Here is a 12,460-nt window from a genome sequence, read left to right on the forward strand (position 1 = left end):
TAATATTGAGTAAGCTTTCAAACTCAGTTTACTTCAGCATACACTAATTACTCCCATCTAATCATGCTGTATCATGTAATTAATATGAACATAGCGAGGATCCACTTTTAATTTTTTTTTTCCTTCCAGAGGCTCTCATACAAAATAGCAGTATGTATAATTAAAAACTACAACTTAAATAGGTCTAACTCTCCCTTTAAAAGCAGTATACATTTCATTTGGTCATCTCAGACATTTCATAAGGGGCAACCTTACTATAATTGTATGCATTCTAGTTTAAAAATGGTGGGTTTAATTTAATACACCAGAAACCTATTTTATTCTTTCAGCCTAATTAATCAGCATATATCAAAACCCTAGTTTTAGAACAAGTAGATTATAGAATGTACACAGTGAATTCCTGTTAGACTCAAAATGGCTCTTTTAAACCTATTCAGGTTTTGATTCTAATACAAAACGTAAAATATACATGTTAAAACTGGGTACTACTATTGGTAAGGAAGTCTGAGAGCCATGGAATATATAATTATCTGGGCTTTTCAGAAATTAAAGCTCTGCGGTTTTCATTGTATAATTTTTTGCATTGAAATGACTTCTGTGTTTAGAGAAGATTAATCTCTTTAGATCTCTCATAGACCATTTTCACACCACTAGGGTCTGACAATAGCCCTTTACTGAGATTTTAAGTTGTTTCAATCTAAATTTTGTGATAAGCTATAGTACAGTACAATTGATGGCAACTGTCATGTAGGTTTCTTTTTAAAATGTAATTTCACGTTTTCCCCCATAGAAAGTATTTCTCATACCTGATTTTCAAAAAAAAACAATTCTGTGTTTACATTCTGTGGTTATTTGACATGCCATACAAGGGAGAGAGAGAGGGGGAGAAAGAGAGAGAGAGAAAGGGAGAAAGAGAGGTTGAGGTTTAATTTTTAGAGTTTTTTTGGTAGAAACTTAGGAACGTGCTACTAATCATTTTTCCCGAAATTCCTATTTTTATGAGTTTTAGGGTTTTTACAGTCAGTATGAATTCTTCTGTCAGAGTGCAGACCCATTGACAATACAATCATTTAAAAATCTAATTACTTTCACCTGTTTAAATAAGTGAAATTCATGCTGGAAAACGTGTGCAAACTGCCACGGGAAGTAGTTGAACTCTCGTTCAAGGAAGGTTTTCCAGGCATCCTTTTTGTCCCTTGAGGTGTTAATGTCCTTTTAGAAGTCTGTATGGATTTGGTCTATAGCCACAGATTTGTGACTAAATGACTGTGTGATCGAAGCTACTAAACAGTAATAAGGCTTGGTAATAGCTGTTTGAGGTTTATTTCAAAAGCTTCATGTCTAATCTCATTAGAATACCTATGGGTACAAATGTTATTTTTCCCTTGTGTGTTCTAAACATAGAGTAAATGATAGATCATAATTAATGTACTAAAAAGGCACATTTTGCCTTTGTTTTTATTTTACGATGCATAGTTCACCTAAACCTAACAAATATGCATTCATTTTCTTTTCCTTTTTGTTTTGTTTTTGTGTTAACTAAATAGCCTGCACTTATATATATAGAAGGAGAAGGTGCATGTTTGTCACTGAATCTGCCAGCTTTAAACAAATCAAAACAGAAAGAATCTTTCCCTAATAGTCTTGCAACATATTTGAAGCACAGCCCGTTGTTTGTTTGGGAAGATGAACAGAATATGTGTTATGAAATTTCTCAGCAGCAGTAGTTATACATTTTCAGTTGATAGACTTTTAAGCTGTCACATCTTTATTTTCTTTTCCTGGCAACAATTATTGCGTCATGAAATGAAGATAATTGTAATTTTGTTTTGTCTTAGATGCCATTTATAAGATATGTTATACATATTATTACCTCTCATTCCTATTAGATTTTTTTTTAAGCAAAATTAGAGTTTAGTTGATTCAGGGGAATTATACTACTGCCTTTAAAGCATTATTAGCATTTTGTTAAGATTGGATATTAAAGAATTCAAATGACCAGGTCTGTTATTAGAGTAGAGAAACAAATTTGACTTAACTATTTTGATTTTTTTTTCCTGTTCTTCCAATGCGTAGAGCATGTACTCTGTGCACAGGCTAACTTACAATATATGTGTGTCTTTATGTATGTGTGTTTTACATATTTGAACAAATACTTTTAGATAATAGGATTTACAAATATGGTTCAGAAGTTTTGAACTCCTGTGCCTCTGGGAGCCAAACAAAGCCCACAAAGGAAAAAATAGACTTTTGCCAAGACATTATGAAGTGATGGAGGCAGACAAAACTGGAGATTATAGGCTTCTTCTGTAGATTATTCAGATTCAGTTGTTTTAAAATACCCTGTATAAAAATAAGTAAAATAAATACCCTGGGTACTGTAATTATTAAGGAAAACACATTGGTGGACTGAATTTGGTCTTTGGGATACCAGTTGGAAACTTCTAAAAAAACACCCCATATTTTCTATATATCATCCATCGGGGTTTTCTGCCACGGAGGAATCACTCGTGTGCCCCTCCAATCTGATGCTTCTGATTGAGGAGTGTACCAGGAGTTGTCAGTATAAGTATTAGTAGGTTACTAAATATTCTAGTCTGTGTAATAGAGCTACAAACTATAAGCCAATCAAACAGTATCTTAAAATTAGTGCTTTGGAATAACCACAGTTATAGCTCTCTGCCGTCATAGTTCTTTACATTATTGAAAGCCATTTCTATGGAGTCCCAAGTACAGAATTTTCTATTCTTACAACCAACAGACACACCCATCTACTGTTCTCTGGTCCTCACTGATGCCCTGATTTTGTAATCCCATTGCTCTCAAGCCAGCATTTCCTTTCTAAAATCATGGAACATCACCTCCTTCTAGTGAAGACAAGAATATCTTTGTAAAAGATGACGAAAGCATCACTATAATACAATTGCCATTTATAGAAATGCACGTTATATATGTGGAATCCTAAACATAACTGATGAAAAATTTTAAAAAAATTTTGGCCTGGCTTTGTATAATGAAAAATATCTGGTTTTCTTTAAAATTAAGCATTACATTGAAACTGGTGAAATGACACATTTGTTTGGGCCTAAGGGCAAGTACTATTCCAGTTTTTATAACTGTTAGTAAAACATCTGTCTGATTTTAAAAGCTGAAAGGCATGCTAATTATTTTCTTTAATTTTTAATTATTATTTTTAGTTGCAATGATCCCCTCACTAGTCTGAAGTGACTTATGAAACCTGTTTTATTTACAGTATAAATTTCTAATTGAACTAAATTATACACATTGGCTAGTACTCCATGGCATATAGAATTTGAAAACAAAATTGGATCCTCTGTACAGAACAAGAGAACACAAACTGGTGACACCTTAAAAATCAGACTGATGTTCATGGCTTTGTTTCTGAAACCAAACGAATGTCTCCACCCTTAACATGCATCATTTGAAGAGAGTGCCATTTTAAGAATGTAAATAACTTTAGATAGTGTGTAATCACTGTGAAGAACAGCATTGCAATTTTAACATCTAACGTGTAGGTCATTTTAGGGGCCACACTGATCATGGTCAGAGCCTCAAGCATGGTGTTGGCCCGAAAAAGGGGGGCAGAATGGTGAGTGTGAAACCCCTCTACCATTTAGAAAGAATCTTTTGTCTCTCCGGGGACTCATGAGGAAGGTTGCCCAGACTTGCCAGGAGGTCCAGCTTGGTGGCTAGAGAAAAAGCACACACATGGCTTCAACAGGGGTGCATTCCACCAGTCGCTGCTGTCTGGGTAGCATCGTGCCAACAGTACACAACGTGCCAATAAACGGGGCTCCGATGCGTCTTGCTGACTAGACTACTGTCACCAACATTGCAGCTACCTATTGCTGTGTAAGAAAACACCTGAAAGCTTGTAGCTTAAAATAATGATCACTTCTGTTGTTGCTGTTGTTTGTGTATCTACGGTTTTGGCAGGGCTCCCCTGGAAGGCTTGTTTCTGTTCCCTGTGCCTTTCCGTCGGGCCTGCTAGACTGAACCTGCGTGGTCAGGCCACAGAAGGAGGTTCACTCACAGGGCTGGCCACTTGGTTCTGGCTGGAGGCTTGGAGTTTAGCCAGGGCTGTCGGCTGAGTGCTTTGGTTCCTCTTCGCTGAGTTGCTTGGGCTTCCTCATAGCTTGGCAACAAGTCTTCCAAAGAGTGTTCCCAGGAGGAAACTGCAAGGCCAAGAGGCTCCCCTGGACATCCAAGAACATCACTTCCATCACATTCTATTTGCCTAGCAAGTCACTAAGGCCGGGCCATTTTTAAAGGGAGGAGAATTAGATCCCATCTCACAATGGGAGGACTAGACAAGAATTTGTTGCCATTTTTAACCTACCACAGCAAAGCGGTGAATTGTGGTATGGGCGCTCCTGGCCCAGGCAGAGGGGCCATTCACATGCTGAGAGTCCTACACAGTCCACTCGGGACAGGCTTCCTGATTATAAATGCTGGCACTTCCACCAAAGACCTCTAACATATAGTTGGAATACACCATGGCCAGGCAACTATATGGGCATTTTAAAAATTACAATATCCCATCAGTTCTTTCAAGTGGATGATGATATTATCTGAGACACAGAGAGGTTCAGTTACTTGCCCAGGGTTCATAGCTAGTTGTTAGCAAATCGAAGGTTCAAAAGCAAACTACAGTTTGCTACAGTTGATACTCTTAACCACCATATAATATAATTTCATATGCGATGGTTCGTCTGTGTCTTCTACTTTTTTTTTCAAAGTTTTATTTATTTATTTATTTTTTTATTTATGATAGTCACAGAGAGAGAGAGAGAGAGAGAGAGAGGCAGAGTGTGTCTTCTACTTTTGACCAGCAGGCTAAGAAAACACTACTTACTCTGTTTCACCTAAGCCACGTATGAAATGACTTCATTGAACGCAGAAGTCTGGGAACTTAAGAGTTTCTCTAAGAAAAAAAAAAAAATCATCCTTTGAAAGCAGCAGAGGCTAAGAAGTCCCATGAAGATGGAGTTCTGTGTTGAGAGCACAGTTTACAAGTAGAAACCAGATCCACCATGTGTTGAAAAAGGAAGTCATAGGGCGCTAGAGGACTTGGGATGGGGGCTGAACAAGGATGTGGGTCAGCACCTGAGTCAGAAGAAGTATCTGAACCATAGTTGAGAAGTGCTAAGGTTAGAGTCAGGAAAGCATTAACAAGAGTCAGATCTGAAGACAGAACTATAAACCAAAGAATGATTAGTGAGATGAAAAGCTCTATTGACTTTGTAAACTTTGACTATTCTCCTTCCTTAATCCCTGCCTCTTGTGAAGCTACCTACACCCATCTAGGATTTTTCTCCTGATGTTTATCTAATCTGAAATCTGTTGTTGTTAGGCTCCCCCGGGCACTACAGTTTGCCCGTGAACTGAACATTTCTGCAGCACTGACAGCTGAAACCATGTTTACTAGCACCTTCTTATTTTCCCCTTCCTGCTGACAGTAGGCTGGTCTGGCTTGTGCACTGCCAGAAACAGAACACAAAGGCCCGGATAGACAGCTTGATGCTTTTGTATAATGTCTCTGTCCTTAATGACTGCCATAATAGCCAAAATAACCAATAAGCTATTTTAATAGTTACTAAGTTATAACAAAAACTTATCAGAATAGTTTTTATCCATATGGTTCTGATATAGAAATTTTGCATCCTTTTATTTAAATCTGTCAACTGATTTCCAAAGGATTGTACAGTGCATTAAATAGTATTACATGTGTATGTATATATATATATATATATATACACACACACACATAGATTACTTTCATTATGCTGTTAATTGCTTCTCTTCCGTGTCATTCATTAATTGTCTCTATGTTTGCCAAAAAATCATAGTCAAAGAATTCTATTTCTCTTCTCATTTCTATTAAAAACTCAAAGGTGTATCCTAATGAAAAACATTTGGAAAAAAAAAACATTTGGCTTGAGGTTGTCTCACACATTTTGAGAATAAAGAAAAAGTGTTTAATATTCTGATTAAAACCAATTATACTAGATCTATTAATGAGATTGAGTTGTACTTGTTCTAAATTCAAAATATTGGAAAGAATGATGTTGTGTTTTGTATTATTCCCACTTTGCGCTATAGAAATTTGATTAAGTTTTACGTCAGCCTCAGACTGATTTTTCTACTTTTAACTTTTCTTTATTACCCTGTACTCTTCCATAATATGTGAATCTACTGACCCTTTAGATGTATTCTCATTAGGTGTACTTGTATGGTTCATTAAAGTATCCTTAGACAGATAGGGATCACACAGGTATGCAATGTCCAATCCTTCTCTGAAGCAAAGGAGTCGTGCCCCAGTGGCTTTAGGGGCATTCACTTGTCATGCAGTTGGCTTTTGGCCAAAGAGATGAACAAATTAGTAGACTGTACCTGTGTTGGCCCTGTTCCTAGTCTCATTTATGTAATTGATGTCTGGTGGCCTCATTATGGATCATTAGCATATCAACGTGGTGTCTGAGCCTGGCAAAGTGCTGCTTGTTGTCAGGCATTAGCAATGTGCCATAACATAAAGCAAGAGAACTTGGACATTCTAACTGGATCATTGGGAAAGCAAGATGGTAGCATAAGAGGCTCATATACAGTAACTCTTGTGTTCCCTTGAGTTCCCTTGTGTTTGAAATAGTTAATAACAAGCTTGGATTTATATTAGATTTTTTAAAAAGATTTATTTATTTATTTAGAATAGAGAGAGAGAGCGAGAGAGAGAGAGAGGCAGAGACACAGGAGGAGGGAGAAGCAGATTCCATGCAGGGAGCCCGAAGCGGGACTCAATCCCTGGACTCCAGGATCACGCCCTGGGCCAAAGGCAGGCACCAAACCGCTGAGCCACCCAGGGATCCCCTAGATTTTTTTTTTTTTATAAAAGAAAAGATACTTGTTAATAATGATACTCTAAATATGTGGTCCCTTTAAATGTTTCAGGTTCCTTCACATTAATTTCATTTTCATTGCTTTTATGTCTAATCAATGTACATATTTGTTAATACCTATGGCCAAGAGTAATTTTTATCTTAAATAGAATGGATTTTTAAAACAAAGAATTTGCATATTTAGAAATGTTTTTTTTTTTATTTTAGTGAAATAATTAAGTGTAAGAATGGACTGTCTTACATTACTTCAGAAGAATCCTAGGTTATTATATAGCCAACCTAAAATACAAGCTTGAGATTCTCTATTCTGGAATTGTTCTCAGGAAGTGTCATTAGATTACCAGCTGTTTATGATATGAAACAAAAGAGTGTTAGAGATACTTTTATCCACTTAGTACTTCTAATTTAAGGTAGATGATATAGACAGGGATGTTATTGTAACATTTACTGCCATAAATGTAGAATAAAAATAAATGAAATTATTTTAAGAAGTAAAAGAAACATATGCAGATAAATTATATTTGATGCAAAGGATATATGTTTTTAGAAGTGGAAAAATAAACCTTGCTTCTAGAGTTCTATTTGTTACAACCCACAACCTGCCACATAATTTCTCATAAGTAAAAATTACCATAGTGTAAGTGGCTTTTTTCTTCCGAGAGTAAATATTTTGTCATTTCGAACCCCAGTGCCCCAGGTCTAGTATGTAGTAAGTACTAAATTAACATGTGAGTACCAAATGAATGAATAAAATCCACACTCTTTTAAAAATATTTATTTATTTGAGAGAGAGGGAGAGAGAGAGCAGGAACAGGGAAGGGGCAGAGGGAGAAGAAGAAACAGAGCAGGAAGCCAGACCCAGCCTCCATCCCAGGACCCTGGGATCATGACCTGAGCCAAAGGCAGATGCTTCACTGACTGAGCCACCCAGTCCCCCTCAGTTTTTAAAATATAAAATGCCAGTGTTTTTATCTAATTACCAAAGTGAGAATATATTTATTGTGAAACAAATACTGAAAAAAAAATAGAAATCATTGGTGATATCTACTGTTCACGTATTGTTAAAAAGAATATTCTTTGAATCTATGTATTTATAGTTTTTAAAAAATAAAATATTGTGGTTCTCTAAATAATTGATAACTAGCTTTTGTCATCTAATTTCGAACATTTTTCCAAACTCTTTAAATATTCTATACCTCATTTTCTTCTTGGTACCCAACAGTTACTAACATATATTTCCTAAATGGATGCCAAAATGAATTCTCTGTTAAGTCCTAAACAAATACTTTATTTATTTTCTGAGGTAGGCATTATTTCTGTTTTAGCAATATAGAAAATTGAGATTCAGAAAGATGGATACTTCCGAAGGTGAAACAGGTACTAACAGAGGAAAGATTTGAATTGAAGGGCCTGACTCCCAAGTGCATACCTTGAACCACCATGATGTATCACCACCCAATACAAATGCAAATTTGCTTATATAGTACTCTGTATTGACTTTTAGATGTTCCATTCTTTTACTATTACTGCATGGAGGCTTGTCTAAAGACAAAAAGGGGGAAAAAGAAAGGAATGAATGAGGGACAATTGGAAACTTTCAGGGGTGATGGATATCCATTAGCTTGATTGTGTCATTAGTTTCAGAAGTACATACCTTCCTTGAATTATGTTGGGGTTACATCCCAACAAGCCCATTGTAAATTGAAAATATTCTAGGTTAAAGGTGCATTTATTACACCTAAGCTACTGAACATTATTCCTTAGCCTAGCTTACTTCAACATGCTCAGAACACTTACTTTAGCCTGCAGTTGGGCAAAATTATCTAACAAAAAACCCATTATATAATAGTGTTGAATATCTCATATAATTTATTGACTACTGTACCGAAAGTGAGAAACAGAATGATTTATGGGTACAGACTGTTTTTTTAATAAATTAATTTTTATTGGTGTTCAATTTACCAACATACAGAATAACACCCAGTGCTCATCCCGTCAAGTGTCCCCCTCAGTGCCCATCACCCATTCACCCCCACCCCCCGCCCTCCTCCCCTTCCACCACCCCTAGTTCGTTTCCCAGAGTTAGGAGTCTTTATGTTCTGTCTCCCTTTCTGATATTTCCCACACATTTCTTCTCCCTTCCCTTTTATTCCCTTTCACTATTATTTCATATTCCCCAAATGAATGAGAACATACACTGTTTGTCTTTCTCCGATTGACTTACTTCACTCAGCATAATACCCTCCAGTTCCATCCACGTTGAAGCAAATGGTGGGTATTTGTCGTTTCTAATGGCTGAGGAATATTCCATTGTATACATAAACCATATCTTCTTTATCCATTCATCTTTCGATGGACACCGAGGCTCCTTCCACAGTTTGGCTATTGTGGACATGGCTGCTAGAAACATCGGGGTGCAGGTGTCCCGGCATTTCATTGCATCTGAATCTTTGGGGTAAATCCCTAACAGTGCAGTTGCTGGGTCGTAGGGCAGGTCTATTTTTAACTCTTTGAGGAACCTCCACACAGTTTTCCAGAGTGGCTGCACCAGTTCACATTCCCACCAACAGTGCAGGAGGGTTCCCTTTTCTCCGCATCCTCTCCAACATTTGTGGTTTCCTGCCTTGTTAATTTTCCCCATTCTCACTGGTGTGAGGTGGTATCTCATTGTGGTTTTGATTTGTATTTCCCTGATGGCAAGTGATGCAGAGCATTTTCTCATGTGCATGTTGGCCATGTCTAGGTCTTCCTCTGTGAGATTTCTCTTCATGTCTTTTGCCTATTTCATGATTGGATTGTTTGTTTCTTTGGTGTTGAGTTTAATAAGTTCTTTATAGATTTTGGAAACTAGCCCTTTATCTGATACGTCATTTGCAAATATCTTCTCCCATTCTGTAGGTTGTCTTTGAGTTTTGTTGACTGTATCCTTTGCTGTGTAAAAGCTTCTTATCTTGATGAAGTCCCAATAGTTCATTTTTGCTTTTGTTTCTTTTGCTTTAGTGGATGTATCTTGCAAGAAGTTACTGTCTCACATTTATATCTTTCATCCATTTTGAGTTTATCTTTGTGTATGGTGCAAGAGAGTGGTCCAGTTTCATTCTTCTGCATGTGGATGTCCAATTTTCCCAGCACCATTTATTGAAGAGACTGTCTTCCAGTGGATCGTCTTTCCTCCTTTATCGAATATTAGTTGACCATAAAGTTCAGGGTCCACTTCTGGGTTCTCTATTCTGTTCCATTGATCTATGTGTCTGTTTTTGTGCCAGTACCACACTGTCTTGATGACCACAGCTTTGTAGTACAACCTGAAATCTGGCATTGTGATGCCCCCAGATATGGTTTTCTTTTTTAAAATTCCCCTGGCTATTTGGGGTCTTTTCTGATTCCACACAAATCTTAAAATAATTTGTTCTAAGTCTCTGAAGAAAGTCCATGGTATTTTGATAGGGATTGCATTGAACGTGTAAATTGCCCTGGGTAACATTGACATTTTCACAATATTAATTCTGCCAATCCATGAGCATGGAATATTTTTCCATCTCTTTGTGTCTTCCTCAATTTCTTTCAGAAGTGTTCTATAGTTTTTAGGGTATAGATCCTACAGAACTGTTTTGAGTGTATTGTTTACCTTTGCGATCCTGTGGCTGTGGCTCACTGCTGCTACCTGTCATAACAAGAAAATAATTATCGAACTGCATATCACAGCCTGGGAAAAGATCAAAATACAAAATTTGAAGTATAGTTTCTACTGAATGCATATCACTTTTGCCCTATCATAAGTTGAAAATCATTAAGTCGAACCATCATAAGTTGGGAACTGTCTATATAGACATATGTTGAAACTCAGAAAACTGTAGCCTTGATATGTAGTTTGATAGGAATAAACAAAGGTATGTAAACAAAGCTATAAAAAAATGTTGGAAAAGAAAACCACACTGAGATAACGTTCCTGTGTAAAGAATTGACTGTGTCTATGATTATTTCCTTCATAAAATTCTTGAAGAGTTTTTTTTGGGGCGGAAATCTAATTTATTCATTAATTTTAGGGATTTTTAAAATATTTATTTATTTATTTGTTTGTTTGTTTATTTATTTATTTATGAGAGAGAAAGAGAGAGAGAGAGAGAGAGAGAGAGAGGGGCAGAGACACAGGCAGAGGGAGAAGCAGGCTTCATGCCGGGAGCCCAATTCAGGAGTCAATCCCGGGACTCCAGGATCGCGCCCTGGGCCAAAAGCAGGCACCAAACCCCGCTGAGCCACTCAGGGATCCCCCAATTTTAGTATTTTTATATGCATACACATGTCCACCAGAAATGTGTGAAGGTACACTTTTCCCATGAGTGTATCAAATACTTGTTTTAAAATAAGAATAACAATTACATAGTGAGATTTACTGTGTATCATATATTCTACTAAGTGCTTCATTATCTCCTTTCATCTTCATGTCACCAATTTAGGTGAGGGATAAAAGACAAATACTCAAAAAGATTCCACAGCTTGACCATGGTAATACAGCTAGTAAACAGTAGATGAAGGATATAAATAGTAAAGGAAGGATATGGTCCCCAGGCAACGTAGCTATCTGTCCTGTTCTCTACTCTCACAAATGTGATGTACTCACTAAACCCTTATATTTTTTTACACAACTTCTTGAAAAGCTGTGGGCAAAGGATGAAGGGAAGTGCCAAAAGAATACATAATGAGATGACTACATAAATTTTCATCCAAACTTATATGTACCCTTATGTATTTGAAAAATGGTGCTATTAATAATTAAACTGGTGCCACAAGTGTAAAGAGAACATCACTGGACAAACTGGGAAGAGAAAAAGTGGGGAAAGCCATGCAGTTTTAAATACTATTTTAAATATATGTTTTCAAGGTTTACTTAGTTATTTTTAGAGAGAACGAGCAAGCAGGGGGAAGGGCAGGGGGAGAGAATCTCGAGCAGACTCCCACGTGTGGCTCCCAATGCAGGGCCTTATCTCAAGACCCTGAGCTCATGACCTGAACTGTAATCAAGAGACACTTAATCAAGTGAGCCACCCAGATGCCCTTTTTAAATATTTTAAATATTACCAATATACTCTATGCAGGTATATTTCATTTACACAGTGGCCCTTGAGATATTTGTGGTCAGTTTCCCCCAAAGAATTCAGATACAGGGTGACTGGTTGGTTCATTCAGAAGAGCATGTGACTCGTAATCTCAGGGTCTTAAGTTCAAGCCTCATAGGTGTAGAGATTACCAAAAGAAATTAAAAAAATAAAAAGAATATAGATGCTCTGAGAAGTTCTGGGGCAACTTCTCACAAAATTAGTGACTAGAATTAGCCAATTCCATCCAATTCCAAAGTCCATCATTACTCTTACTAGCTTTTTTTCCATATATAAATAAAATAAGGTTGATTTGCTCTCAAAAAGCAAATAATGAAAGTAAATTCTAAGAGTTCTCATCACAAGGAAACATTGTTTTCCTTTTTTAAAATGTGTTTATTTTCATTGAGGTAAAATTGGTATATACCATTGTATAAATTTCAGATATAT

The 12,460-nt window shown here is 36.7% G+C and overlaps 1 protein-coding gene across 10 annotated transcripts in view; it reads left to right on the plus strand.

Annotated features, from left to right (window-relative positions):
• FOXP2 (forkhead box P2) overlaps positions 1-12,460 on the plus strand; it is a 560,309-nt gene that overhangs the window by 247,304 nt on the left and 300,545 nt on the right. The gene's annotated exons all lie outside the window — the stretch shown is intronic.

This window comes from Nyctereutes procyonoides, unplaced genomic scaffold (assembly GCF_905146905.1).
Source record: "Nyctereutes procyonoides isolate TBG_1078 unplaced genomic scaffold, NYPRO_anot_genome, whole genome shotgun sequence".
NCBI lineage: Eukaryota > Metazoa > Chordata > Mammalia > Carnivora > Canidae > Nyctereutes > Nyctereutes procyonoides.